We start from the raw sequence: 27,270 nt of genomic DNA, 5'->3' as shown, positions 1-27,270 counted from the left end.
AGATGTTTGTGTGAATTTCCTGATTATAATATGTTGACTCTGATTTTTTTTTTAAAGAATTTGCAAGCCAAATTAAACACCAGTTTCCAACACATGCTGTAAGCAAAGGAGGAATCCATAAAAAGTAGGACTATGCCCAAAATATCAGTACTATGTGTGAGAGCAGCTCGGGGGTAGCCCTTGCTGTCCTAGCTGCTGTTTATTCACATATGCGTGCAGGCGTGATAGATGTGTGACCGGAGGACGCATGCCTGTGGGAATGACATGGGTCTGCATTGACAAGCCTTTGAGTTGTTCTATTTGGAGAAAATGCAAGAAGCCTGGCGGGTACCTGGTGGTTTTCATGTCACCTTCACAGCTGTAAGGGAGGTCACACATCCAAGTTGGGGATAGGTAGGCATTATGAGCATTTTTCAGGACCCTCTTACGATGGACTTGTAAGGTGTGCACCTCTCTGTGAGAAACATCTGCCATTCCTCCTCGGGTCTTACCATGGGAAGCATTTTTAGTTGAAATAGGAGTTGAACACCTCCATCGTTTGTAATAGGTGGTATAGGGTAATGAAGGTTGCAGTGAACCTTATTGTATAGGCTACTTTTCATATGACTTCAGGATAAAGAAGTTCTGTAATGAACCCTGCTTGCTGGTCCTCAGAGTTGCTTTCAAGTGCAGGTCTTTGCCTTGTTCCCTTACAGTTTGTTACCCTGATTATAGGTGTTCCAAAGTCCCTTGTCTTAAAAGCAGGGAGAAGTCCCTGGAGCCACCTCAGGAACAATCAATCCAGAGCACTGCGTCCCTTCTCAGTTTAGCAGTGCGGTCCACGAAAGGTCTGGGAATTGGAGACACTATTAATTCAGGCTCTTCAGTGTCTCCCGTCCTCTCCACCGCTCATCCGTCTTGACATCACAATTCATTCCCACAGGGTGACATCATCTCTGCTGGAAACCTGCCCTCACTCTTCCGCAGACCAAACCGTGGACTGCATGGCATTCAGACAGATTAGGAGAGGGCAAGGGTATGAGAAGGTCACGACGACCCAGGTGACTCGTCTACCACTGCTGAGCATCTGCCGCAGACACTGTCCCTTCCAAAATGTTTGCAAGGAATATAATGCAACCCTTTAAAAAGACGAGTATTCAGAATGCAACAGCATGGAAAATGCTTACTGCAATGTGGAATTATATTTTAATCTATTGGAAAATAGGCATTACATTCAAATGATTCAAAATTCAAAAGATATAAAAGGGTATAAAATGAAAATCTCCTTGCCTGTCCTGTGTACGGCCACCCAGTTTGTGATGTTTGGTGAAAAAAGAATATGAAATGAAACCCCCCACCTCTCTCTCTATATATATATATAGCTCTCTATATATCTATATATCTATATCTATATATCTCTATATATCTATATATCTATATATATGTATCTATGTATCTATATCATAGATATATATATCTCTATGTATCTATATCATAGATATATATATATCTATAGATCTATATCATAGATATATATATCTCTATAGATCTATATCATAGAGATCAATCTATAGATCTATATCATAGAGATCGATCTATAGATCTATATCATAGAGATCTATCAATAGATCTATATCATAGAGATAGATCAATAGATCTATATCATAGAGATAGATCAATAGATCTATATCATAGAGATAGATCAATAGATCTATATCATAGAGATAGATCAATAGATCTATATCATAGAGATAGATCAATAGATCTATATCATAGAGATAGATCAATAGATCTATATCATAGAGATAGATCAATAGATCTATATCATAGAGATAGATCAATAGATCTATATCATAGAGATAGATCAATAGATCTATATCATAGAGATAGATCAATAGATCTATATCATAGAGATAGATCAATAGATCTATATCATAGAGATAGATCAATAGATCTATATCATAGAGATAGATCAATAGATCTATATCATAGAGATAGATCAATAGATCTATATCATAGAGATAGATCAATAGATCTATATCATAGAGATAGATCAATAGATCTATATCATAGAGATAGATCAATAGATCTATATCATAGAGATAGATCAATAGATCTATATCATAGAGATAGATCAATAGATCTATATCATAGAGATAGATCAATAGATCTATATCATAGAGATAGATCAATAGATCTATATCATAGAGATAGATCAATAGATCTATATCATAGAGATAGATCAATAGATCTATATCATAGAGATAGATCAATAGATCTATATCATAGAGATAGATCAATAGATCTATATCATAGAGATAGATCAATAGATCTATATCATAGAGATAGATCAATAGATCTATATCATAGAGATAGATCAATAGATCTATATCATAGAGATAGATCAATAGATCTATATCATAGAGATAGATCAATAGATCTATATCATAGAGATAGATCAATAGATCTATATCATAGAGATAGATCAATAGATCTATATCATAGAGATAGATCAATAGATCTATATCATAGAGATAGATCAATAGATCTATATCATAGAGATAGATCAATAGATCTATATCATAGAGATAGATCAATAGATCTATATCATAGAGATAGATCAATAGATCTATATCATAGAGATAGATCAATAGATCTATATCATAGAGATAGATCAATAGATCTATATCATAGAGATAGATCAATAGATCTATATCATAGAGATAGATCTATAGATCTATATCATAGAGATAGATCTATAGATCTATATCATAGAGATAGATCTATAGATCTATATCATAGATCTATAGATCTATATCATAGATCTATAGATCTATATCATAGATCTAGATAGATCTATATCATAGATCTAGATAGATCTATATCATAGATCTAGATAGATCTATATCATAGATCTAGATAGATCTATATCATAGATATAGATAGATCTATATCATAGATATAGATAGATCTATATCATAGATATAGATAGATCTATATCATAGATATAGATAGATCTATATCATAGATATAGATAGATCTATAGATCTATATATGATATGTACATCATATATCTATATATGTATACATATAGATATATGTATACTTATATGTGTATGTGTGTAATAAAACCTCATTCTCTATACACACACACGTCATGTATAAACCCACAATTTATCCATAGAAGAAAGACTGAAAGAAATAAGCAAAATGTTTACAGTGGTTATTTTGAATAGAAAAACTACAGGTAATTGCTTCTACCTTCCTGCATTTTCCAAAATGTCCTATGCTATATGTATTTCTTTCAGGAAATAATACATTTCTTTATCATACATATAATACAGTCATTGAAGTCACTGAAGCAAGATTGGACATGACCAGTCATCAAAAAGAGGAAAATAGAAGTCATTCATTTTATCACAAAGCCAGAACTCATGACTGGTGGCATTTAACGTAGTCACGCACTACCTTCCTGGCCTTTTCTTTGCAGATACATGATTATACTTTACTACATAAGAAAGAAAGGCCCTCTAACTGGGGAGGATCTAGGTACATTTGCAACCAATCAACCAGCAACATGGAAGAGGAAAAAGGATAGAAAGGAATTAGGCTCTTATGATCAGCCTGTCAGTGTGAGGCCTTATGGCTGAGACTACCCCTCCAAGCTGACCCAAAGCTGTGGCTCTGCACCAACACAGGGCTCGGTAGGGCAGAAAGGCTGCCGTCAGCCTTGTGCAGTACAGAGACTTGAAAGACTGGTGAGAAAGTATTAAAAAATCCCAGCTGGGTGTGCAGTGGCTCATGCCTGTAATCCCTACATTTTGGGAGGCCAAGGCGAGTGGATTGCCTGAGCTCAGGAATTCAAGACCAGCCTAGGCAATGCAGTGAAACCCTGTCTCCACTAAAATTCAAAACATTAGCCGGGCTTGGTGGCGTGCGCCTGTAGTCCCAGCTACTCGGGAGGCTGAGGCAGGAGAATTGCTTGAACCTGGGAGGTGGAGGTTGCAGTGACCCGAGATCACACCACTGCACTCCAGCCTGGGCAACAGAGTGAGACTCCATCTCAAATAAATAAATAAATTAATTAATTAAATAAAAAATCAATCCCTACCTTGCTCCCAGGGACAAAGGGCACTTCAAAAATACAATCACTCCCTGAATTTCAACTTTCAAACACACACAACCTATGAACACTTCATTATTAAAATGATTTAAAACACAGAAATATCTAGAGTTACAAAGTACATGTTTTGGGCCAGAAATTTTTCTTCTCCTCTATTTCGGGGAAAAAAAAAAATATAGACGATTCCCACTAAACCCTCTTCTCCCAAGGCCACTTATCCACGTAGAGGTAACCACTGTGACGGTTTGGGATCCCAGCAGACCTTTTCTGATGTACTTGCATTCAAATTCATAGTCATGCACATAATGGATGCAGGTTTTTTAAGAAAATTAAACTCTGTTTTTTCATTCTCTGAGCTCTAAATCTCACTTATTTTAAACTCTTTTCCAGAGCAATAATGTTTCTCATGTATGAATCACCAAATGCTAAATGTGCTTTTCTCAGCAAATGCAATTCATTTGAGAATAACTCCCAATAAATTGCCTGTGATGTTCCTTTATCGCTAGAGACAATGGGCAACGCAAAGGCAAGGAAGGGTCGCACCAAACCAGTCATTAGTTTTAATTTGGTCTGGCAGTTTTAATCCTTACTGTATTTTTAAGTATAATAGCATAGTATGGTATGTTCAGATTTTCTTTTCATTCTTCTTTCCTTTCTTGAACATTAAAATATTGGGTAAGGTGGGGAGAGGAATGTGATCTTTTCCTTATGAAAAAACACACCACCTACCCTATTTTGCAGACTCCATGGAATGTGGGGTGGAAATTGGGGCTTGCTGATGATTAGGGTTCAGGACTTGCTGCTTCTACAGCTCCAGCTGAGTCCTCAATAGATCTCATATCTCTTTCGCATTCACTTCCTTTAATGCTTTGCTTCCTAGCACTCCAGAATGATTGGTAATATCAAACCAGGCAGATACCACCTTCTTCTTTCCAAAGTCAAAAAGTCTAGACATCATCTCTGTGCCCACGCGTGCCTAAATCTGTCTTTCTTTCTAAATGGGTGATGGTGGAAAGGCAGGGCAGGCATGCTAACCCAGGCTCCTCCAAGGAAACGCTGTGGTTCAGTAAGGGGGTATACGAATTTCTGGAGGCAGACAGACATGTGGAATTCTAATACCACTTTTCTGTGTGCCCTAGGGAAAGTTGCCTAGTATTTGAGCTGTAGTGTCTCTATATGTAAAACCAGAATAGCAGTAATTGCTTCAATGTTTTGAAGTTGAGATGAGCACACTGTAGATGTGTTCACCTCTCTGAGTCTGCATACAGACCTGAACCATGACTCCTCATATTTTATAGTCACACACTACCTTCCTTGCCTTTTCTTTGCAGATACATGATCGTACTTCACTACTGTTGAATAACTTGCCTTCTGATTAACAAAATGTTAAGGACATCTTGATAATGAGAAAACAATTTTCAAAAGAAGAAGGCTGCACCAGCAAGCATACAGGTGTTGATAAAAATAAGAAAGAAAGGCCCTCTGACTGGGGAGGATCTAGGTACATTTGCACCCAATCAGCCAGTAACATGGAGGAGGAAAAAGGATAGAAAGGGATTATGCTCTTATAGTGCTTCATGGGTGCACCCCTATTGATGAGCAGGCTTTGGACATCCCCATTTTTTTTTCTTTTTTTTGGAGATGGAGTCTCTCTCTGTCCCCAGGCTGGAGTGCAGTGGCATGATCTCAGCTCACTGCAACCTCTGCCTCCCGGGTTCAAGCAATTTGCCTGTCTCAGCCTCCCGAGTAGCTGAGACTACAGGTGCATGCTGCCACGCCCGGCTAATTTTTTATTTTTATTTTTGTTTTAGTAGAGATGGGGTTTTACTATGTTGCCCAGGCTGGTCTCGAACTCCTGAGCTCAGGCAATCTGCCCTCCTCAGCCTCCTAAAGCGCTAGGATTACAGGCATGAGCCACCACACCCGGCCGGATATCCCCATCTTTGTAAAGAAGGCTGTGAGTTTGTAACATTGAGAAAACCCCAGGAATGTCTAGAACTCCTGTGGCAGCCTGGAGCATCCTTGTGCTGCTGAAACTGGCACAAACTGCCCTCCCCCAGAGACCAGAGGCCTGAGCCCTCTTGTTTGGGGTTTCTCTAATTGCACACACATGTCTATCAGAAATGTATGATCTCCATAGCAGTTCACCTTCCTGACGTCATTCTTGTCCCCAGAGCTGGAATTAGCATTTTGCAGTGAAGTCTGGGAGTTTTTTCTATATTCAGAAAGGGACATTGAAGGCTATGCCAAAAGGCTTAGAAACATACTAGCACATGATAAGTAAAGATGAGTGAGGTATTATTATTATTATTATTATTTCTAAAGTAAGGTTTTCTGGATTAGCCCCACAAAGGAAAGTCAGAAGCTTTGATATTTTATAACTGCCTCTCTGAGGGGAGCTGATTTGTTGCTGTGCCAAAAGACTGATTATCAGGACTGGAGAATTAGTCTATTTGGTTTATTTTCCCCCATTGGAACCTTCTCATCAGTCTTCTACCAGAAGCAAACTTAGCAGAAAAGTCCAGGAGGGAAACAAAGGTTTATTTTTTTAATCCAGAATGTGTGGTCCCCAAGTTGGCATGGTAGTCAGCAAGGGCAGGCGAACAAAACTTTGAGTCTTCATTGTCTCCCCCTACTCAGCACATCTCTAAGCTTCTGGGAGTGGAGTGAGAATGAGGAGGGCGCTGGACACAGGGGCAACAGGGCCTCAGTTTCAGTTCCCACTTTGCCAAGTGCCTCACACAAGGTATTTACCTCGTGCCTCAGCCTCCGCAGTAGTAAACTGAAGGTTGGTAAGGTCCAAAATACATCAAAGTGCTCTAAGCTACTGGGGTTCAACCAACTCAGTTCCCCTGTCATCCCACCCAGTGTCCCCACTTCCATCAGAGAAGCTTCAATGTGATCATTTCTGTACATCAAGGTTTTATGGAAATGCCCATTTGACAAAACAATTCTACATTTGGTTATTTCATAATAGTTCAGCAACCAGTGAACAAGGTGCTGGGAGGGACCGCCATGATTCTCTGATCTTTATGGATTGTAGAGGGGGATCATAGTGGGAGGTCAGGGACAATAACAGAGAGGAGAAGAAAGGAACAAGATGGGCAGGGCCCTCCAGGAGGGCCAGAGACAGGCCTTTGTGTTCCAGCCATGCATACACAGCAGAAGGACCATTCCTGAAGACCCTGCTGCCCCCGTCCTTCACTCCATGCCCCCACAGGTGTCCTCTTTTTGCCTGAACAGGTAAAAACAAAGAGCAGGCAAGTTGGGGGTCCTGCCCTGGCTTACTGTGACCTTGGCATCATGCTGCAAAGCCTCAGCCCTCTGATCTAGAGAATGGGATCCAGCTCTCACCTCAAATGAAACACAGGTGCTGAGAGGTTTATAACTCATCAGAACATGCCAAAATAAGTAAAGCCCTGACAGGGAAAACTGTGCTGGAACAGGAACTTTCAGCTTTCAGGGACACCAGGTTTGCACCCCCAGGAAGCCTGGCTGCTTGTGAATTCCTTGTCTTTTCATCTCCAGCCCTATGTGTATGTGGAGACTCATGGCTTATCCCTCACTGCAGAGAACTGAACGAGGAAGAGGCGTATGGTGAGAGAGTGCCAGTCTGTGGCTTTTTAAATGAAAATTTACATGTAAATATGAATTAGCTGAAATATCAGTTACTTTTTAATTGGCCCTTCAAATCAGCACAAGGAAAACCTGTGCCTGTTGGTCTGCTGATTGAGTGATGTTGGCTTAGAGATTCTCATCAACAGTCAATGAATAACTACACTCTCCCCTGCTGGAAACCCTTCCATGGCTCCTTCTCGTCCTCAGATCATATCCAAATATGATCCCATCTGCCCATCACCTCCTGTCCTCCTAACCAGCCGCTATTCCCATTCTCATTCACTCAGCCACTACCCCCATTCTCATTCAACAGCCTCCGCTGTCCCATGCTAACCACACTCACCTTCCTCTGCTTCTCAAATTCATGTATGTCATGTGCTCAGCCACCTCAGAATCCTCGTGCACTGTCCCGTCTGCCCAGCAAGCTTTACACCAGTGGATTCTCAAACTTTGGTGCTCATAAGCATCACGTGGAGGGGTTATTTAAAGCACAGGCGGTTGTGCCCCAACCCCAGAGCTTCTGATTTAGAACAGCTGAGATTAGATCTGAGCATTTCCCATTTCTAACAAGTTCCCAGATGATACAAATGCTGCTGGTCTAGAGATCATACTTTGAGAACGGCTGCATCAGTCCCCCACTAACACACACGCTTCCCTTGCATAATTCCTACTCTTCCTTCACCTCTCAGTTTAAGCTGTATTTCCTCTGACTGCTTATCATGCATTGAGCTCTCCTATTATGCATATTCCCATCATACAAACATCTTGTACTTCTTTACAGCACGTAACAAAAGTATAAACGCTTATCTGTACAGTTGTTTTCTTACGTCTATCTTCCCTACAATTCTATAAGCTTTATAAACAAAGATCTGTAATGTTCCCCACCTATCCCTTTTGCCTGACACTATGCCTGGCATACGGTGTTCAACAAATGTTCGTTGATATTTGGATGAATGGACAGGTACATGGATCTAGAAAGACTATCCATTTCAGGCCAGGCACGGTGGCTCACGCCTGTAATCCCAGCACTTTGGGAGGCCAAGGCGGGCAGATCACAAGGTCAAGAGATCAAGACCATCCTGGCCAAAATGGTGAAATCCCATCTCTACTAAATATACAAAAGTTAGCTGGGCGTGGTGATGCACACCTATAGTCCCAGTTACTCAGGAGGCTGAGGCAGGAGAATCATTTGAACCTGGGAGGCAGAGGTTGCAGTGAGCCGAGATCGTGTCACTGCACTTCAGCCTGGGTGACAGAGCGAGACTCCATCTCAAAGAACATCCATTTCAACTATGGGCAGAGCACTAGCAGGACTGTCCATTCAAATTTCACAGGGCATGTGGCAAAGAGGTAGCCAAGGAGAGAGGGCACCTGCCTAGTTAGCCAGATCAGCTGCTCCACCCAGACCTCCCTCGCTTGCTGCCCTCTTTATATACAGCAGAGAGACACACAGGGAGGATCAGAGTGTTCCGCACAGTCAGGACCTGTGTTCTTGCTCTAGGCTATATGACTTTGGGTGAGTCCTTTTTCTTTCGGAGCCTCAATTTTCTCATCTGTAAACCAAGATGGTTGGGTCTTTTAGCTCTAAAATTTGTTGAGAATTATGGGTTCTGAAAAAAAAGATGCTTCCTTTTTAATAGGATCCAGTAATAGTTGGGGTGTTGGTCCTCTTCCCTAATCATGGCCAGATCATGTCAGCAAAGGAAGTCAAACTGGAAGGACTGACTGGGTTGTTGGGTTGAGGATGGAGATTCTTTTTATTATTATTATCTGTATAAACTTATGGAGTAGAAGTGCAGTTTTGTTTTGTTTTGTTTTGTTTTGAGATGGAGTCTCGCTCTGTCACCCAGGCTTGAGTGCAGTGGTGTGATCTCAGCTCACTGCAAGCTCCGCCTCCCAGGTTCACGTCATTCTCCTGCCTCAGCCTCCTGAGTAGCTGGGACAACAGGCGCCCACCGCCACGCCTGGCTAATTTTTTTGTGTGTTTTTAGTAGAGATGAGGTTTCACCATGTTAGCCAGGATGGTCTCGATCTCCTGACCTCGTGATCCGTCTGCCTCGGCCTCCCAGAGTTCTGGGATTACAGGCGTGAGCCACCGCGCCTGGCCTGCAATTTTGTTACATGCATACATCACAGGGTGATGAAGTCAGGGCTTCTAGGATATCCATCACCCCAGTAATGTACATTGTACCCATTAAGTAATTTCTCATCATCTAGCCGCCTTCCACCCCTTCACGCTTCTGAGGCTCCATTGTCATTCTCCTCTATGTCCATGTGTACACATTGTTTAGCTTCCACTTCTAAGTGAGAACCTGTGAAATTTGTCCATGTCTGACTTGTTTCACTTACAATAATGACCTCCATTTCCATCCATGTTGCTGCAAAAGACATGATTTCATTCTTTTTTGTGGCTGAATAGTATTCTATTGTGTATATATACCACATTTTCTTTACCCAATTATCCATTAATGGACACTTAGGTTGATTCCATATCTTTGCTATTGTGAATAGTGCTAAGATAAACATACAAGTGCAATTGTTTTTGTTTTGTTTTGTTTGAGACAGGGTTTCACTCCCATCTCCCAGGCTGGAGTGCAATGGCACAATCTAGGCTCACCTCAACCTCTGCCTCCCAGGCTCAAGCGATTCTCCTGCCTCCGCCTCTTGTGTAGCTGGGACTACAGGCACATACCACTACACCCAGCTAAGTTTTGTATTTTTTGTAGAGATGAGTTTTCACCACGTTGCCCAGACTGATCTCAAATTCCTGAGCTCAGGTGATCTGCCTACCTCAGCCACCCAAAGTGCTGGGATTACAGGCATAAGCCACCGTACCTGGCCATAAATGTCTTTTTATATAATAATTTCTTTTGTCTTGGGTAGATACCCAATAGTGGGATTGCTGAATTGAGTGGGTAGTTCTATTTTTAGCTCTTTGAGAAATTGCCATACTGTTTCCCATAGAGGTTGTACTAATTTACATTCCTACCAACCATGTATAAGTGCTCCCTTACCTCCGCATCCTTGCCAGCATCTGTTATTTTTTGAGTTTTTAATAATAGCCATTCTAACTGGGGTATGACATCTCATTGTGGTTTTAATTTGCATTAGTGATGTTGAGCAGTTTTTAGGTATATATTCTGGCCGTTTGTATGCCTTCTTTTGCAAATGTCTGTTCACAAAGAATGAATATTATCGCTTCTCTTTTCCCCGGGGCCTCTGTGTGGAGCCACCATTCCTCAGGAACTGGGAGGGCATTAGTGGTTAAAGGGTGAGAGACCACAGACACAGCCTCATAGGCCAGAGCCTCAGGGACATCATAGAGCACAGAAGTCCAAGGGGTGCCCACTTCCTGCTTCCTGTCATCTCACTTAGGGGCAATGTTCCATCCAATGGCCTGGCTAAGGTTTCAGAAGTCAAGCGTTTGACCAAGATTTTAAATATATTTGTGAAATACTGCATGAAGGCCCCAAAGAAATTTACACTCTTTTCTTTCTTTTTCTTTATGGCAATCATCACTGTAGATAATAACTCTGAACCTATATGGCAATGCTTATAGCTTCATTCATTCTGTCTCTGATTTATTGGAAGGGATCCACAACAGTAGTACAAATGCCCAGCATCACGTACTTGTCATCTTTGCTTTTTGTGGGCTTTTTTTTTTAAAAGGCCGGGTCTTGCTCTGTCACCCAGGCTGGAGTGCAGTGGCATGATCACAGCTCATTGTAACCTCAAATGCCTGGGTTTGAGTGATCCTCTTGCCTCCCAAGTAGCTGGAACTATAGGTATACACCACCATGCGCGACTATTTTTTATTTTTTGTAATGATGGGATTTCCCTGTGTTACCTAGGCTAGTCTTGAACTTCTGACCTCAAGCGATCCTCCTGCCTTAGCCCCCCAGAGTGCTTGGATTACAGGTAAGAGCCACCACATCCAGCCCACTTTTTATGTTTTTAGGTTTGCACCTGTCTAGAAGTTCTTCTCTTTGTTTTCTGTTCTTAAGGGAATACAATCATGGTTATCTACAGAAATAAACTGATGAATAAATGATTTAGAAAAGCTGAAAGAGCAAAAGGGTAGGAGAAGAAAAGAGAAGCCAGAATTTTTACTTTCTTGACTCATTTAGAGAAAATATGCTTTTAGCCTGACTTTTACAAAAGAGATTAAGAATACTTTTACCCAAATGTTTGGATGTTATGGTAATAGCCTTCTCACATAATGTCTTTTAACCTTATACCCTGTTTTCTTTGGGGTCTTGTCAGGGCGGAGGCTGTTTCTCCTTTCTGTGGGTGTACCAGGGAGCTCTGGTTGCATGTTATTAAAAAGCAAGCTCTAAGGACCAGAAGAAAGTGAGGGCGTTTGCAGGTTCAATGGTGTGAGACTTAGAAAAGTTGATAAGAAGGATTAGAATTGAAGGATAAAAAGACTCTTACAAAGCCAAGCCATTATAGGCCCCATTACTTTATATACATTCTCCAAAAATCACATGAATGAAGGGAAAGAAAGGAAGAAAAAAACTGGCTACAGTTCAGAACGTCAATTATGTCCTCTTTTAATCCCCTTTTCACGATTTATTTGACATTTTGAACAGTGGCCAAAAAAGCTATTATAACTATAAAACATATTCATTGGTATAAATCTCATTCATTGAATGATTTAATTAAGGTATTGACATGCTTAATTGATACGCTAAGCCAAGACCATTTTTATATCTCATTTCCATATGCTTTCTGCTTTAAGAGAAGTGAGGAGCTGGATCTTTAAAAAAAAAAAAAAGTCTCCCTCCATAAAAATGCTATAGATTCATCTGTGCCTGACATCCCAGGGGACCACTTCCTGCCACTCTCCTTGATTTCGAGCCAGCCACTCCTCTAAGTGGCGCTACTCAGAGGGAAGGTGATGTATACCCAGCTTGAGTGCCTGTCAGGCTCTCTTATGATCAATAGGAGAATATTTATATTAATAAAGCACCAAGTTAATTAAATAAAATGGTCCTCTGGGTAAACTTAAGATACTAGAGGATGGACAGGAATCGATATATTCTGCAATTTGAACATTAAGTATGTGCCTTGAAATTTTATGGAGCTTTTAAAAACTCGCTTTGTAATGTAAAAAGTTTGAAACCACAAGTTTTCTCTGCCAAAACCTTGTCTCTGGCTTCCGAGCTGAGGGGGACTGGAAGGACTGGAGCTGCTAGAGATGGGAGCTTAGGGGGAAGCCCCAGCCGACCTCCCCCTGTTCTGGGGAGCTCCCCTCTGGCTGGATGCAAAGGTGGGGGGTGTCTCAGAGGACAAGGCTGGGCTGAAGCACAGAGACCTGAGCTCAGTGCAGGGTCCAGGGAGGATGGCATGTCCTCATCCCCAGAGGAAACTCAGAAGGAGATCCTGGGGAAGCCCAAATGCTAAGATCTTTTGCAAGAACCTCTGTCTGCCAGCCCCACACTTGCTTGGCCTTTCCCTTTTGTTCTCTCAGACTGTCTCTTTCTGTATGTCCCTTCTTGTGTGTGTGTGTGTGTGTGTGCACGTGTGCGTGTGTGCATGCACCTGTCTCCATCCTCTTTCTCTTTGCCCCACATCCGTGTCTTTCTCTGTGTGTCTCTTCCTTTCACGGTCTCTTCTGTGAAATGACTGTCTCTGTGTATGTGTGTTTCAGTCTCCGACTTTTTTTTCTCTTTTGCTTTCTCTGGTTTTATTGTCTCTGTCCCACTGTGTCAGTCTCCCTCTTTAACAGTCTTTCTCTCCCTCTCTCTGTCTCTCTCTCTCTCATCTTTATATCTGTCTATCTTTAAAGGGATCACACATTCATGGACTCTGCCCCTTGGCACTCAGAGAGCCCCTCAGCACTCAGGACTCAGCCCACTCAGCACTCAGACTTTCTGGTCTGTCCTTGGCTCCTGGAGCAGCCTCCTCCATGGGGTTTGGAGATGAAAAAGAGGAAACACGTCCACTGAGTCCTGCCTCAAGCAGCTGGGTCCATTTGCAGAGGTGACATACTTGTCACCCCACTTGTCCATTCCCAGGGACTGTCTTCTCGTTTTCTTAGTGTTGACCTGCAATGCCTAACGCCCTGGGTATGTTGTAGTCACCCTAGTAATGATGATGCTTCATTGAAATATAAGCCCCAAGACAGGTTTAACAGGGTTGTGAGGATTTCCTTCTCCAAAGAGAGTAGCCGCAACTAAGCAATTTGTTTTAGTGGTGACAAATGAACCTCCCATTCCCACCTTGCATAATGATGGCTTTTCCTGCACGGCTCCGGACCCCTTTGAAGCTCACCCAGGCCCCAGCCCCCTTTGGAAGGCAGAAGGGTGCTTTGACTTGCCCTGAGCCTGCGCAGAAGTGGCTGGACCAACATTCTGCTCTTGGCCCAGATCCTGTGCTTGGGCAGGGGCCACTTCCCAGCGTCTTCCCACTGTCCCACCGACGACCTTCAGGCCCCCCTTCTTTTCCCTCCTCTTTGTGGGAGTCTCCTGCCAACTTCTCCTCTGCACAGCAATTGCTGCACAGTCAACCATTTTCCAACCAGCCTCGTAGGGGCTGGGAGGCTTTAACCTGTGTTCCCATCTTTGCCATCTTTGGGAGATTGTGGTAGATTCCACGAGAAAGAGTCTCCCTGCAGGCCCCAGGAAAGCTCTGACGCATGACAGGCCAAGTGGAAACCAATTACTACTTTCTTTCATATTGAACTTGACCTGGAGTTGCTGCTTTACAGCTCTAGTGTTCCTCTGTAATATTCTGTGGGGCAAGAAGGCAGAGTTTTTCTTTTACTCACAGTGTTGAATGCTGACTTGAACAGACGCAAGTACTGATAACAACCAGTACTTATCCAGTGCTTTTTATGAGCGACACAGCATGTGATGAACTCGAAATTCATTAACTATTTTATAATAATTCCCCCATGTAGGTATTTTCATGGTCCGCATTATACAGATGCAAAAACTGAGGCCCAGTCAAGCAAGTGACAAAGCTGGAGTTCACACCGAGGTCTTTTAGGCTCCTGAGCCATGCCTTCACTAGGGTACCTCACTGCCTCCTGGGGTCTTGGCCATAGGCACGACTTCTAGCAGGCATGTAAGGCAAGGAGTCGAGTTACCAAGAAAAGTATGGCTTGGGCTATAGGGGATGAACAGTCTGAGAAACACAAGGGAAGCATTTTAGAAGTTGCCCCCCTGCCTCCTACCTTGGAGGTCCTTTTCTCTCTCTTTGCTGGGGACAGGGGAGTTGATTGTGTTTGGCACGAGACTAGTGGTAGCAGTCTCACATTTGTCACTAATGAATTTCATCTCTACAGTTCATTGGGTCCTCCCAGCGCTCATGTCCCTTGTCTAGTGCCTTTCAGGCTGATGGCCAGAAGCAGGTCTGGGATTAATTAGTGTTAACTTCCAACTTGGTGTAAATCTATTGAACTGCATCCATTTTTACATAAATAAGCAAGAGAACAGCATCTATTCTCCTGTAGTCAATATCAGCACATCCATAGGTGTGAGTTATTAGCAATAACCGTAATTGCTTTGAATGGAACAATAAATAGTGCAGGGGGTCATGATGAGAAACGTCATTCTATAGTATTAACATAGCTTAATGGCTTAAGCTCCTATATACTTCATCTGTTACTGGGCTTCCGGAGGCCAGCTTTGCAACTCGGGGTGCTGAGCTCTTGCTGAATTGCTTTCCTGCTTTGGTGGAAGATAATTTTGAGCCTTTCTGAAGCATATTGATTTTATCAGCAGATGGCCCCAGGATAGCGTCTCACCTCTACCATTGAGGTTTCACTTGCTTAATGGTCTTCTGAAAAGTTACAAGAAAGCACAGACATATACAAGCCCCATGTCCTTGAGCTGCATTGCTGCCTGCCAAACTCCAACCTCTGGGCAGCTGCAGCCCAGACACAGCCCCTCCCCACCCTGCCCTGGCATGTTCACGTTTCCTCAGTGGAACAGAGTGGGCCACATAAGAGGAACTCTAGTGCCATATCACAAAGAGTGTTAGGGTTAGGCAGATCCAGAGCAATGTTCCAAGAATCCTTTCTTCATGATCAAGCTGAACATTTAAGGTTACAGTGGGGTAGACACTAGGAAGTGGCTTCAACTTCTCCCAAACTGCAGTGCCTTAGCCCGCTGACTTCCTCTCTTTTTCTCACCTCCTCACCTCACTACCACCCCCAACTTTATTTCTGTACATCTTCAGCCTCTGGGAGGGTTTCCAGAGCTTTTAGACAATTTGCCTGGAAGGAGTCAGATCACAGTGTAGATTATCCCAAAGATCATCAGAACTTCCTCACTGCCAATGACCCTCTTCTAACATCTCCTGGAGGCTGTTGCTTAAAGTATCTCCTTCTGTACCTGAGTTTCATTATCTGTATTATCCTAATCTCTCTGAGTGCCAGAATTCAGAAAGGAGGAGGGGAGAAGTTGTTCTTGGAGATGAAACACTGTCAGGCACACAGCCATTTTCTGGATTGAATGCATTTTCCAAATCTATTGTACCCTCTCAGGCCAGGTTTAATCTGTATTCTGAAAAATCAAGTTATGTGTCCACTTAGTCTACCTTCCCACTGTAACTGCTCATTCCCATGCCTCAGCTTAGCTCACTAAACCTTTCCCCGTCAAAGGCTTTATCTGTGGCTCCTTAGTTCACAACCCTGTTCTAGGAGCACTAGTTCTCAAGCATGATATTCCACCAGGGTTGTAGAGGTAGAAGGATGGAGGAGGGCAGCCAGAGCTCTTTGTAATCCAAAGGGACAAACTGGACTTGGGGGAAAAAAAGATTCCCATAGCTTGAGATGTATTCTGTCATCCATGGACCAAGCAATGGCATAAAATCATGTTCACTTATTTTTTTTATCCACTTAAATTTTTTAAAGCTATGTATCAGGCCTCATGCTGAGTAAACGCTCCTGCCTACATGAAGCTAATAATTTAGTCAGAGAGCCATCATAAAACACCACATTGCCAACCTCCCCATAGTCGGCATGATGAAGCAACCAGCAACCTTTCCAGAACCAAACTCACTCTTTCCTGTGCCCAGGTAGCTACTCCGCCTTTAGGTTTTTTGATAAAGTCAAATTTGACAGGGCCCTGGGACAAGTTACTGAGTTAAAAAGGACCACCTTGGTGGATGATCTGCCATTTTATTTGAGATTTCTTTTTCAGGAAAAGGTAAGAGGATGTAGAAAAGAGGTTGAATCAGTCAGCCTCACTCCCCTCCTTCCTGACACCAACAGAAATGGGCCCAAGTGATAATTGAGAATATAAATTTAAGAAAAACATGTTAGAAGCACACTCCCCATCCCCTTAATTTTTGCTAATTATCACATAAGTAGATCTTCACCTATGGGATACTATGCCTCTGAACCTAGGCTATCAGGCCACAGACTAGGAGGCAAATGAGGGTGCCCAGGTCAGCAATTAATCACAGAGCAGGCCAAATGCACACACTTCATTTCAGAACAATTTCATAAATGCTCCCCTGCCCCTGCCACCTCCCCCTCACTCACAAGATTTCATCTCCTAATTGTAAAAGCTTTTTGGCGTGGGAATGTCTTTGTGAAGAAGAGAGGACTCAATTTGGGCCATCTCTCTAAAGAAGACACGGGAACAAGGACGCTTCTCCAATTAATCAGCAAATGCTTGGCTCCAGCTTTCGGGCCAAAGGATCGATTTACATAAAGCTACTTCTCGAGATGAATTTGCCTCCCCCTCTCCTCCTTCTGCCTTCCCCTGCCTTCCCCTTGTCCAGCCAGCATTAGACATGCTACTGGATTTCAGATTGACAGTGTTAGCTACGACAATCAAATTAGGGATGAAAGCCTCAGATGGCTGCCAAGGAAGAGGGACAGAGGGGGTGGGGACCAGTATGTCAGCCTCAGAGGAGGATAGATGGTATAGAAATGGGTTCCTTTTCCCAAACCCCACTGGGCAGACACATAGCTTCAAACAATAAGAAACAAACAAAACTCCAGACTCCATCCTTTTGAATCAGGTGAACAAGCTCCCTGTCCACACCAAACCAAGGTTGATAAATTAAACCAGAACTACTCATTGGGTCCAAAATTGGCAGGGGACTATCTCAGGTACTTAATTAGATCTTTACAATCAGATGATTTTCAGCACCAGATTTCTGCACACAATGCGAAGACACCAAAATCGCAGTTGTACCCCCTGAAGCGTATATAATGAGGTGCGTGTGGACTGTGGAATCAGATGCCTGTGGTTGGAACCCCACTGATATTTCCTGGATCACTTAGTGACACAGGGAAGCCTGGACCAGAACAGAGGGCATAATTGGGCTGATAACGAGAGCTCCCCAATCCCACCTAATGTAACTAACTACCTTGTCACTAAATTGAGATAATCCCAGGGATTAGTGAGCTGTTGAGAAGCTCAGCCTCTGTCCCATTTGCTGGAGATGATCAGTCAATTATAATGCTGTTTCATGAACACAAAGAGCCTTAGTTGGAGTTGCATATGATAATTAAATGAAGAAAGCTTCTGTTTGGACTGGAAGCATCGGTTAACCCTGATAGCCCTGCAAGAGTGGTGGTTTGGAAAAACTCAGATTAAATCCTATGGCTGCAAAGAGGTATCTGTTCACAGGAGGAATGGCTGAATGAATGGAATATTCTAAACCATGGCTTGCTGCCCTGGATTCAGGGCTTTCAACCTTAACTGATTTTCCTATCTATATACTCAGAACCCCCAAGCAGTCTTGTATTGGGCTCCTTAGATTGGTTCCAACATCTGAAGACTTTTTCCCTCCTTTGGCAATGAGATGCTGCGTAGCTACATCATCAAGTTCCTTGTTCTAAAACATACTGTCCAATACAGTAGGCACTAGCTATGTGTGATCACTGAGCACTCAGAATGTGGCCAGTCTAGATTGAGGTGTGTGTAAAATACACATCAGACTTTAAAGACTTGGAATGAAAAAAGGAATGCAAAGCATCTCACTAATAAATGTTTATATTGATTACATCTTGAAATGGCAATCTTTTGGATATATTGAGTTAAATATCATATTAAAATTAATTTCAACTGTTTCTTTTTACTGTTTTTAATGTGGCTAATAGAAAATTTTAAATTGTGTTCTTGGCTTGTGATATATTTCCATGGGACAGTGCCATTCTAGAATTAGCAGATCGCCCCTGAGGAGGTGACAGTCTATGCATCCTCACTGGTCACAAATCTGAGCCTGCATGTCAAGTTCTTCCCAGGGTGAAGCATCCCATTGGCCGGCGAAGAGAGTTATTTGGTTTTGATTTTGTTGAAATAACATCCCCAGCTCACTTTCTGACTATTCCTGTTGTCCACATGCAGCCTGACTTCCTCATTTACTTTACCTGCACCACCCTGAAGCATTTGAGTGTGCAATCTTTGGAACACCTGTCCAGAAAGAGACAAAACAGGCACTCACATTGGTAACTAGTCACAGAGCAAACCTATAACCTCAACTCCATCTGTAGCATTTTGTAGAAGCTTGCAGCCTAACAGGTTCTTTTCCTTTTTCCCTTTGGTCAGAATGCTCCCCTGGAACCAAGCGTCTTATCTCCATAGTGCTTGTACCTCAGACCTTCACCCTCAGTCACAGCTCCAGGACTGTTTCTCAGCCTGGCTGCTCAGCCCTGTTCATCACCCACCCTCTAGTGATTTCTTCCAGATTTCAGCCTTCCTAGAAAACTGTAGGGAGTCCCTGGTCTGTGAGGCCTTACCAGGAATGTCCTAATCCCAGCAACCAGTCTCCCCTCCAAGCTTGGAGGAGTCCGAGGACAAAGTGCTTGGTTTTTCTTCTACCACGTCTCTTGCTTCCAGGGGAGGGTGTAACCATTCATGGACTCTTACCCTTCTAGGTCAGCCTCCCCAGGCTCCTGAGTGGCTGTCTGAAATACGGATTAAATGTCATCATTCTCCCCACTTCAGCCTTCTCCTGTGCCTCTGCCTATCCCACAGGCATTTTGCCCAATATCAGCAGTCTCATGTCTGAGACACAGGAGGCCTTTGCATCCTGCTCCCAAAATTTTCCCTAAAATTAGACTTTAACATTTAAGGTAGTAGGATGCTATATTTGTGAACTTCATGCTAGAACATGAAGATAGGAATTTGCATTATATACTGCATTAGAGTTTAGAAAGCACTCGCTTGTCCATTATCTCTGATGCCTATCCCAGTTTCTTAGAAGTGCAAGTTGAAGTTCAGAGAATTGAACTGGTGCTCTTAAAGACACACGGTATGTTGAGTAGCAGAACCGGGATGTGAACTTAGCACCTAATCCGATGCAATCATCATTCCACCCATGTTTCTCAAACTTGTTTAAAATTAGACTCAAGCCCGTCCTTAGGGTTTCTGATTCAGTAGGTCTGGGATGGACCCCAGGAATCTGCATGCTTTTTTATTATGGAAAATGTCACACATACATAAAAGCAAAGCACATATGATAAACTCCCTTGTACTTATCACCAAGCTCCAATAAGTATCAACCTATGGCCAACTTTGTTTCATCTATTCTACCACTTCTTTCTCTCCTATATTATTTTGAAGCAAAACTTAGAGATCATCATTTTATTCTTAATTATTTCAGTATGTATCTCTCAAAGACAAAGACATAAATGAAAGCAAACCACAATTCTATTCTCACTTTAAATTTTAAAAAATTAACAGGAATGAATGTGTATTTTGTTCTCATAGCAGGGTTCATGATCCATCTGATCAGAAAATTCTTCTATGACAACAACAGCCCCGTACCATCCCAGTTCTTGATAATATCTTTGTGCTGTTCTGATTTTTCTCAAACTGTCCACCTTGAAAGATAAAACCAAAGTACCTGATGAAACAAGCCTGCATTCCCTGTGAGTCCTGGTGATTCAGATTGGCATCTCTCTCTTTTCCTTCCAAAAATTTAAAAAGATTTTGGGCCCCAACTAAAATAATAAACTGTAAAATCTTTTGCTTGTTCTGGGAGCAATCCATAGTGTGAGTTTAGAGACAAGCTTTCTTCTGGATAAAAAGGAAGAAACAGTGAAACTGGTGCTCTCTTTTTTTTTTTTTTTTTTTTTAGATGGAGTCTCGCTTGTCACCCAGGCTGGGGTGCGGTGGTGTGATCTTGGCTCATTGCAACCTCCCGCTCCCAGGTTCAAGCCATTCTCCTGCCTTAGCCTCCCAAGTAGGTGGGATTACAGGTGCCCACCACCACGCCTGGCTAATTTTTGTATTTTTAGTAGAGTTGGTGTTTCACCATGTTAGCGAGGCTGGTCTCGAAATCCTGACATTGGTGATCCACCTGCCTCAGCCTCCCAAAGTGCTGGGATTACAGGCATGAGCCGCCACCCATCCTTGCTCTCACTTTTTGAGGTGTCTAGATGTATATTTTATATTTGTAAAAGTAAGGGGGTCTATTTCTTTGTATCTGGGATAAATAAGGATGTAAACTGTGGGAGGACAGAAACTTAGGACTATCCACTTTTCTATCTGAACTTCAACCATAGTGGAACACATAGTAGGTATTCAATTCATTTTTGAGGGAAATGAGCATCTGAGCTGACACTTAATCCATCAGTATTAAACATCTGAATGGCATGGCCAGGACTTTTCTGATGAATCTGTGAGGGAAAGGATTGCAGAAGGAGGTTTTATTGATATCCTTCATCCAGTAACTTTTTAACATCAAGGGAACACGCAAAGTAAACTCTCACTGCAATGAAATATTCAGAAACACAACTGGAGCAGTGGGAAATAATTGGCGTTTTTTTGTCCCCCATTGATACTTTGATTCCCTGGATCCCTGAGATAGGTGGCAGTTCTTTCAGGAAATGAGTCAGTTACTCCATTATAATCTTCCTCAGACAAAGGCTGCCATTGACTAGACACCCAGCTGGAGGTACCAGAGCTTAGCTGGGACATATGCTTGGTGCTCATTTGATTTTGACAGTGACCCAACTGCAAACATATAATCTTGCTTATTAAGATAAATTGCCTGCAGAAGAGATGTACCTATTAAGATAAATCCTCCCTGAAGTCCACATTGTAGAATCCCCAGGGGATAATTTTTCCTGCATGTTTGTCCCTCCTGCTGTATAAAATAAGCAAAACAGTGTCTTTCCCTTTCGTTCCTAGCACAGAGCGATGTGTCACCGGGTTACTATATATTAGCAAGTTGGGGTTCAGGGGGCAGGAGCAAAGAGTGCAGCTTTATGTAAGATGGTAGTATTGAGAGTACAGGAAATTTTAGATTCGTAGATTATCCGTCAAAATTTTTTAAATCTCTAAATGAGTTTTGATTGATACTGAATGCACCAATGGGCAGGTTTCCTCCTACTAGGCAGAGAATGTGAAAGTAATTTTAATATATATTCAGGCCAAAGAGAATCAGAATGGTAATTCACTGCCCTGATCCCAAATCCAATAATGGTTCCAAACATAAATGCTTTTAAGATCATCCCCTATTTTAGCCTAACTAATCAAGAGTTGATGGAATTTTTTTAATGTTACTGAAAAGGCACCACATTGGTCTCAGTGCAGAGGGATTGAAGAGGGAGACAAAGAAGTGTAAACCTCATCAGATGCCAGATTGGGTTGTTCCCACATTCTTTGGTCAGTTAGTTTCCCGTGTAGCCTCTTGATCTGTGGTCCTAGATATGCCATCTTTTGAGAGTGATATTTTAATCTGCTGAGGACTTGTAGATTCAGAACTATCCCCGAAGCCTTCTTAGGAATACTTTGGGGTAGATCCCCTTGGGTTCCTTCTATTGCTACTGGGTCCTGTCACCTGCTTCTGTGAACTTCACTGCTAAAGTCTCCTAGCTGGGAACATCTTCAGCAATCTGTCCTTGGGTTGCTGGAGTCACCATACCCAGCATTCATGGAGGGCAGGCAGAGCCTGGGAGTTTACATTTCTCTTGAGTGGTCCCTAACCAAGGACTGTCTGATGCAGGGCTGCAAAAGCCCAGCTCCCTTGCTCAGAGACAGGAGTTCCCCATCGTATTGGGCTAAGGCCAAGACTTCACCTGATTGTACTTTTATTTGCCTTTTCCATTCGGTTTCCATCCTCACTGGTCTCTCCCGGGAGCACTTCATTAATCACTTAACCCCCGTGTCCTTGGCTCGGTGTCTGCTTCTGAGAGAACCCAACATAAGACAGATCTTTTATTTCTGAATCCAGCTCTCCCGTTTTATCCAAAAGAATCTAGAATCAAACATGGCTACCCCTGTCTAGATGATAGAGGAGAAAAACTTTAATCCCTCCCTCAGATTTTATGGAAAGAGTACAGCAACATTTATGTATTTTATTCTTTGTAGAGTTGAAGGCATATGTCCTGGGGGTCCTGAAAAAGGACATTTTCAGCAATGTCAATCCAGTGCTAAATGGGAGGAAATTACAAAAAGGAAATGCAGCTATTCATTGAGTGCCTACAGTGTTCTAGGTGCTGTGCAGAGTGCTCTGCAGAGCACTACAAGCTGTAGTCTAATAAGTCATAATGGCACCTGTATAGACTTCCAGGTAGGACTGTGATATTTCTGGGTGCACTATCCATATGACTTAGGAAAGCAGTCCCGTTTGACAGTTGGAGATGTGAGACAGAATCATGCAGTTGACCAACTAACATGCAAATGATTCCACACGGTGCTCTACGTGTAATCATTTCGCTCTCACAACTAACTGATGAGGTTGGTAAAACTAACAACCCTACTGTAAAGATGGGGAAACTGAGGCAAAGAGCATTTTAGTAACTTGAATGATCATACAGCTCATAAGTAGCCCCACCCACTTCAGAAACAAGAAATCTCCAAGTTTTGAGGAACTTCCAAACGCCATTTTGTAACTTCGGAATTAATTTGGGAGTGACATCTAGGATCAAATTCCCTCCACAAACTGCCGTTTAACACAGACAGGATTTCCTGGTAGCATGAATGTGACCAAGACAAGTGCATTGTCCCCAGCAGGGCAAAGAGGAGAACATGTTCCTGCTCCTAGTCTTGCAGGGGTAGGGGTGAAGGTGGGAACTGTCATTCTCTGCTCCTCCGAGAACAAAGCATGCCTGACATTGCAGGGAGAGCCCCAGGAAGCATTTCAAAAGCTCCACTGGAACTAGACAGCCTCTCAGTCCATTTATCAAAGTGTCTGCAGTTCCCATTTCAAGGTAGATGAAGCAATAATAAATTTGCGAAGAAAGTTAATCTGTGTCCAAAGCATTTTAGTAAATTAAAAAGGGGGGAGGGTGGCTGGAAGGGGGATATATTGGTTCTTGCCAACTCCTATTTGACTTACTGTCTCCTTAATAAGTCCTCTTTGGTCTTGTGTTTTTGGATGGAATAATCAGTCGGTTAATCATTTTCCGGAAGCTGGAAAATGCACTTTAGCTAATGCAGTTCTCCTTTTCTCTCAGAGCCCTAATTATTTAAAAAGGCATCCCAATTCCTAGCCCTACTCCCCAACCAAGAAAGCCTTTCCCACCAGCCATCTTCCTTTACTTACCCAGAAAAATCTAGCACACCTCCCACTCCTGCACCCTAATCCAATCTCATACCTTTCTTCTAGTGTTTAGAAAAACAAAAATCCCCTTCTCAGGTCACTTCTGAGCATTTCTGCCCTCCTCAGCCCTGAGCTACTTCCCTCGTGAAAGGGGAGACACTAAAACCCCAACAGGCAATTGGCCAGCGCTAGGCTCTTGGGCATTATGGATAGATTTTGTTATTTTTATTTAAGTGTCAGTGGAAAATGGTGGCTCTTGTCTCTCTCAAGGATAGTACTTAACAATAGCTCCATGCTCTGGCACCACACTGAGATAAACACACTATTAGGAACTCTCACAAAGGCCCTGCGATAATTGTGAAGGGACCGTTACCGAAAATGAAGTGCCCAGCCCTGAACCCTCCTCCACACCCCATCAGTAACACCATTAAAGCTGTCAGCCCACTGGAGGTATTTATGAAATCAATATACAGTCCTGCAGATGGATGGCAGCAGTATTGTTAGCCGGAGAAGAGAGGCTCAATGGAAAATAAAATTAATAAAATTTACAAGCAGATTGTCATGGGGAACAGATAAATTCCCTACAATCTACTGTTTTGCTCAATTGGGACAGGAGGAAAGCAGTGACAGGGAGATGGAAAGAAAGCTGTGTTTTAACTGGGCTCCGTAAAGTAGGAGCAAGGCTGGTTATATTTACAGCAAGAAAATAGTGAACAGAAACCAAAGCGCTGCCCCACCCGAGTGCAGGATTTTGCCTGTGTGGGAGGTCTCCCAGCAACATGGCCAGATTTTTCTGCTTAAATATCGCTCTCCTCTCCTCATCCCACCGTATTGCAAATCAGAACCTTTGTACGACTGCTACTCCTCCCAGTGTATTTTGGGATGTTGTCTACTCAAACAAGGTTAGTGCATTACTGGAACACATGCCCCCTCATCCAGCTTCCAGCTGCGGTTCAAGCTGACAGCTCTAAACCTCTCTCCTGTTTGTTCCCCCTGCCTCTGATTTTGATCATCAACCATTTTCCAAAAGTGTGACTGGGGCTCATCTTCCAGAGCTGCCAGAGAGAGCAGCCAAGCCTGGGAGGGTAGTGGGCAAAGGCTCGGTGGCCTACAGACCAGCTTCGTTTGGCAGAAAAGACTGGACTCATTGTGACTGCCAGAGCCTCGGGTGCTGCCCAGATGCCTGGTGGAAATTGCATTAGTCGGATGACAGGACCTGGGCCCCTGCTTCGGAGGCTGATGGAGAGCAGCTGAGTGGCCTTGGTGACACCGCCTGACCTCTGCTGTCATCGTGGGCTTTGTTCAGTGCCCCGACTCCAGGCTGGAGCCCTGCTCATTGAATCAGGCCTGGCTGGGGGAGCCTGAGACAGCGCTCATTGTGCATCTGAATTTACTTACATCGGTTGCAGACAGAGGAAACTGGATTTGAGATGGGGAGTGCCCTGTTACTCAGCCCCAGAAGCCACTAGTACTCACACCTGCACTCTACCCCAAGTCTGAGCCTTGTTTTGTGGGCCTAAAAGTGGCCCCAGATGATCGTCAAGTTTCGTTTTAGCTAGCTGCTCAGAGCACATGGCTTGTCTCAGCAGGGGATGGGAGATCAGAAAAAAGTGGACACCTCTTTTGTGCTTCCTCTTTTCCCTCCTGCCCCTTTGCAAAATGTTCATTTAGACTGCCCAGATTTTAGTGCAGGTCAGTCATCTGATCTCTCCTGCCAAACATAACTGGAGTCATCTAAAGCTTTTGATTAGGTGCCCTTGGAAAATCAGCATGGAGTGTCCACAGGTACAATCTGTCTGTAGGTCAACTCAGGACCCATTTAACCTGTGACCAGCAAGTTCTCCTTCTAGGACCCCGTACCAAGGAGATAGTTAGACAAGTGTCCCCAAAATGTGCATGCAGAGAAATTCACCCTAGTGTTTTCTTTAAATAGCAAATAAATAAATGCCTACCCAACAATTTGGGACCCATATAGCCACTCATACAATTGGACGATATACAGCCATTAAAAATGTTGATATCAATGCACTATTCATGACAGGGACAGATGTTCTCAATATAGCAAGCAAAAATAATGGGTTATAATAGACTGTATATTATGAGGTCATATCGGTGGAATTTTATATATATAACTCGTAATTGGTAGCAGTTGTTAGATCTGCGGCGTTAATTTTTTTTACCTTAATATTTGAGGGTTTTTCGGGTGTTCTTTTAAAAAATAATGTGTATGTATAGCAGTGTGTGTGTGTGTGAGAGAGAGAGAGAGAGAGAGACCTTTTATATCTGGAGAAAGTGTAAAGAACTCATTGTGTCCCTAGCTCCCAGCTCTGCACCCCCCTACCACGCCATAGTCCTCAGAGAGGCTTCTGCAGCCCGTGGCTGTGCGGGACCAGCCTGAAAGGAGGCCTGGCATGAGTGTTTTGCAGGGCCAGTTTGCACGCTCTGGAGGCCTGATGGGTCGGTCTTTACAGATTGATCACTCGTTGAGATCCAAGCAGGCCTGAGTTCTGAGTGAAAACAAGTGCACATGTTTGGTCTAGCAAAAACGAAAAGTGGGAAACAAAATAAACAAAAAAAAAAGCCCGTATCTTTCTTAGAAAGGAAATAAGGCTTTGGGAATGCTTACAGCCTGGGGACGTAGGTTTAGCCAGCTGTAGGACCTGACACTATCCCTCACCCTCCTCAAAGCAACATGCTGGCACTGCTTATGCTAGATGAGGTGCCTGTGGGACCCCCACTTTGCATAGATCTGTGGAAATGCAATTTGAAATTATCGTGCCTGTCACTAAGAAGATCTAGGGGCCCCCAGGAATCTCTGGGACTCTAAGCTGAAGTGGTCATCCCCCATCAGAAAATCAGAATGGGCAGGCTCTGTTCCAATCCCCTGTGACAAAGGCAGATTGTCCTGAGCATCAGAGGACAGCCCTGAGAGATGGGAGATTGAGCGGTGTTGACCCCACAGTGGGGGAGGAATGCCATGTGGGGGTTGGGGGGATGGGGGGCAGGGGGTTGTCTCCGGGAGGTGGGAAAACAGAGAGTTGGGTGCAGTGTGTGCAACAAATAACCCAGCATCTTGGCTCGTGGCCTGG

General features: G+C 43.1%; 1 protein-coding gene across 1 annotated transcript in view; it reads left to right on the top strand.

Moving 5' to 3' along the window:
- The window catches only part of SLIT3 (slit guidance ligand 3), a 636,449-nt gene that overhangs the window by 389,172 nt on the left and 220,007 nt on the right, over positions 1-27,270 (top strand). The window lies entirely within an intron of this gene.

The sequence above is a fragment of the Pongo pygmaeus genome, chromosome 4, assembly GCF_028885625.2.
Source record: "Pongo pygmaeus isolate AG05252 chromosome 4, NHGRI_mPonPyg2-v2.0_pri, whole genome shotgun sequence".
Classification (NCBI taxonomy): domain Eukaryota; kingdom Metazoa; phylum Chordata; class Mammalia; order Primates; family Hominidae; genus Pongo; species Pongo pygmaeus.
This window is presented reverse-complemented; position numbering and strand designations above follow the sequence as displayed.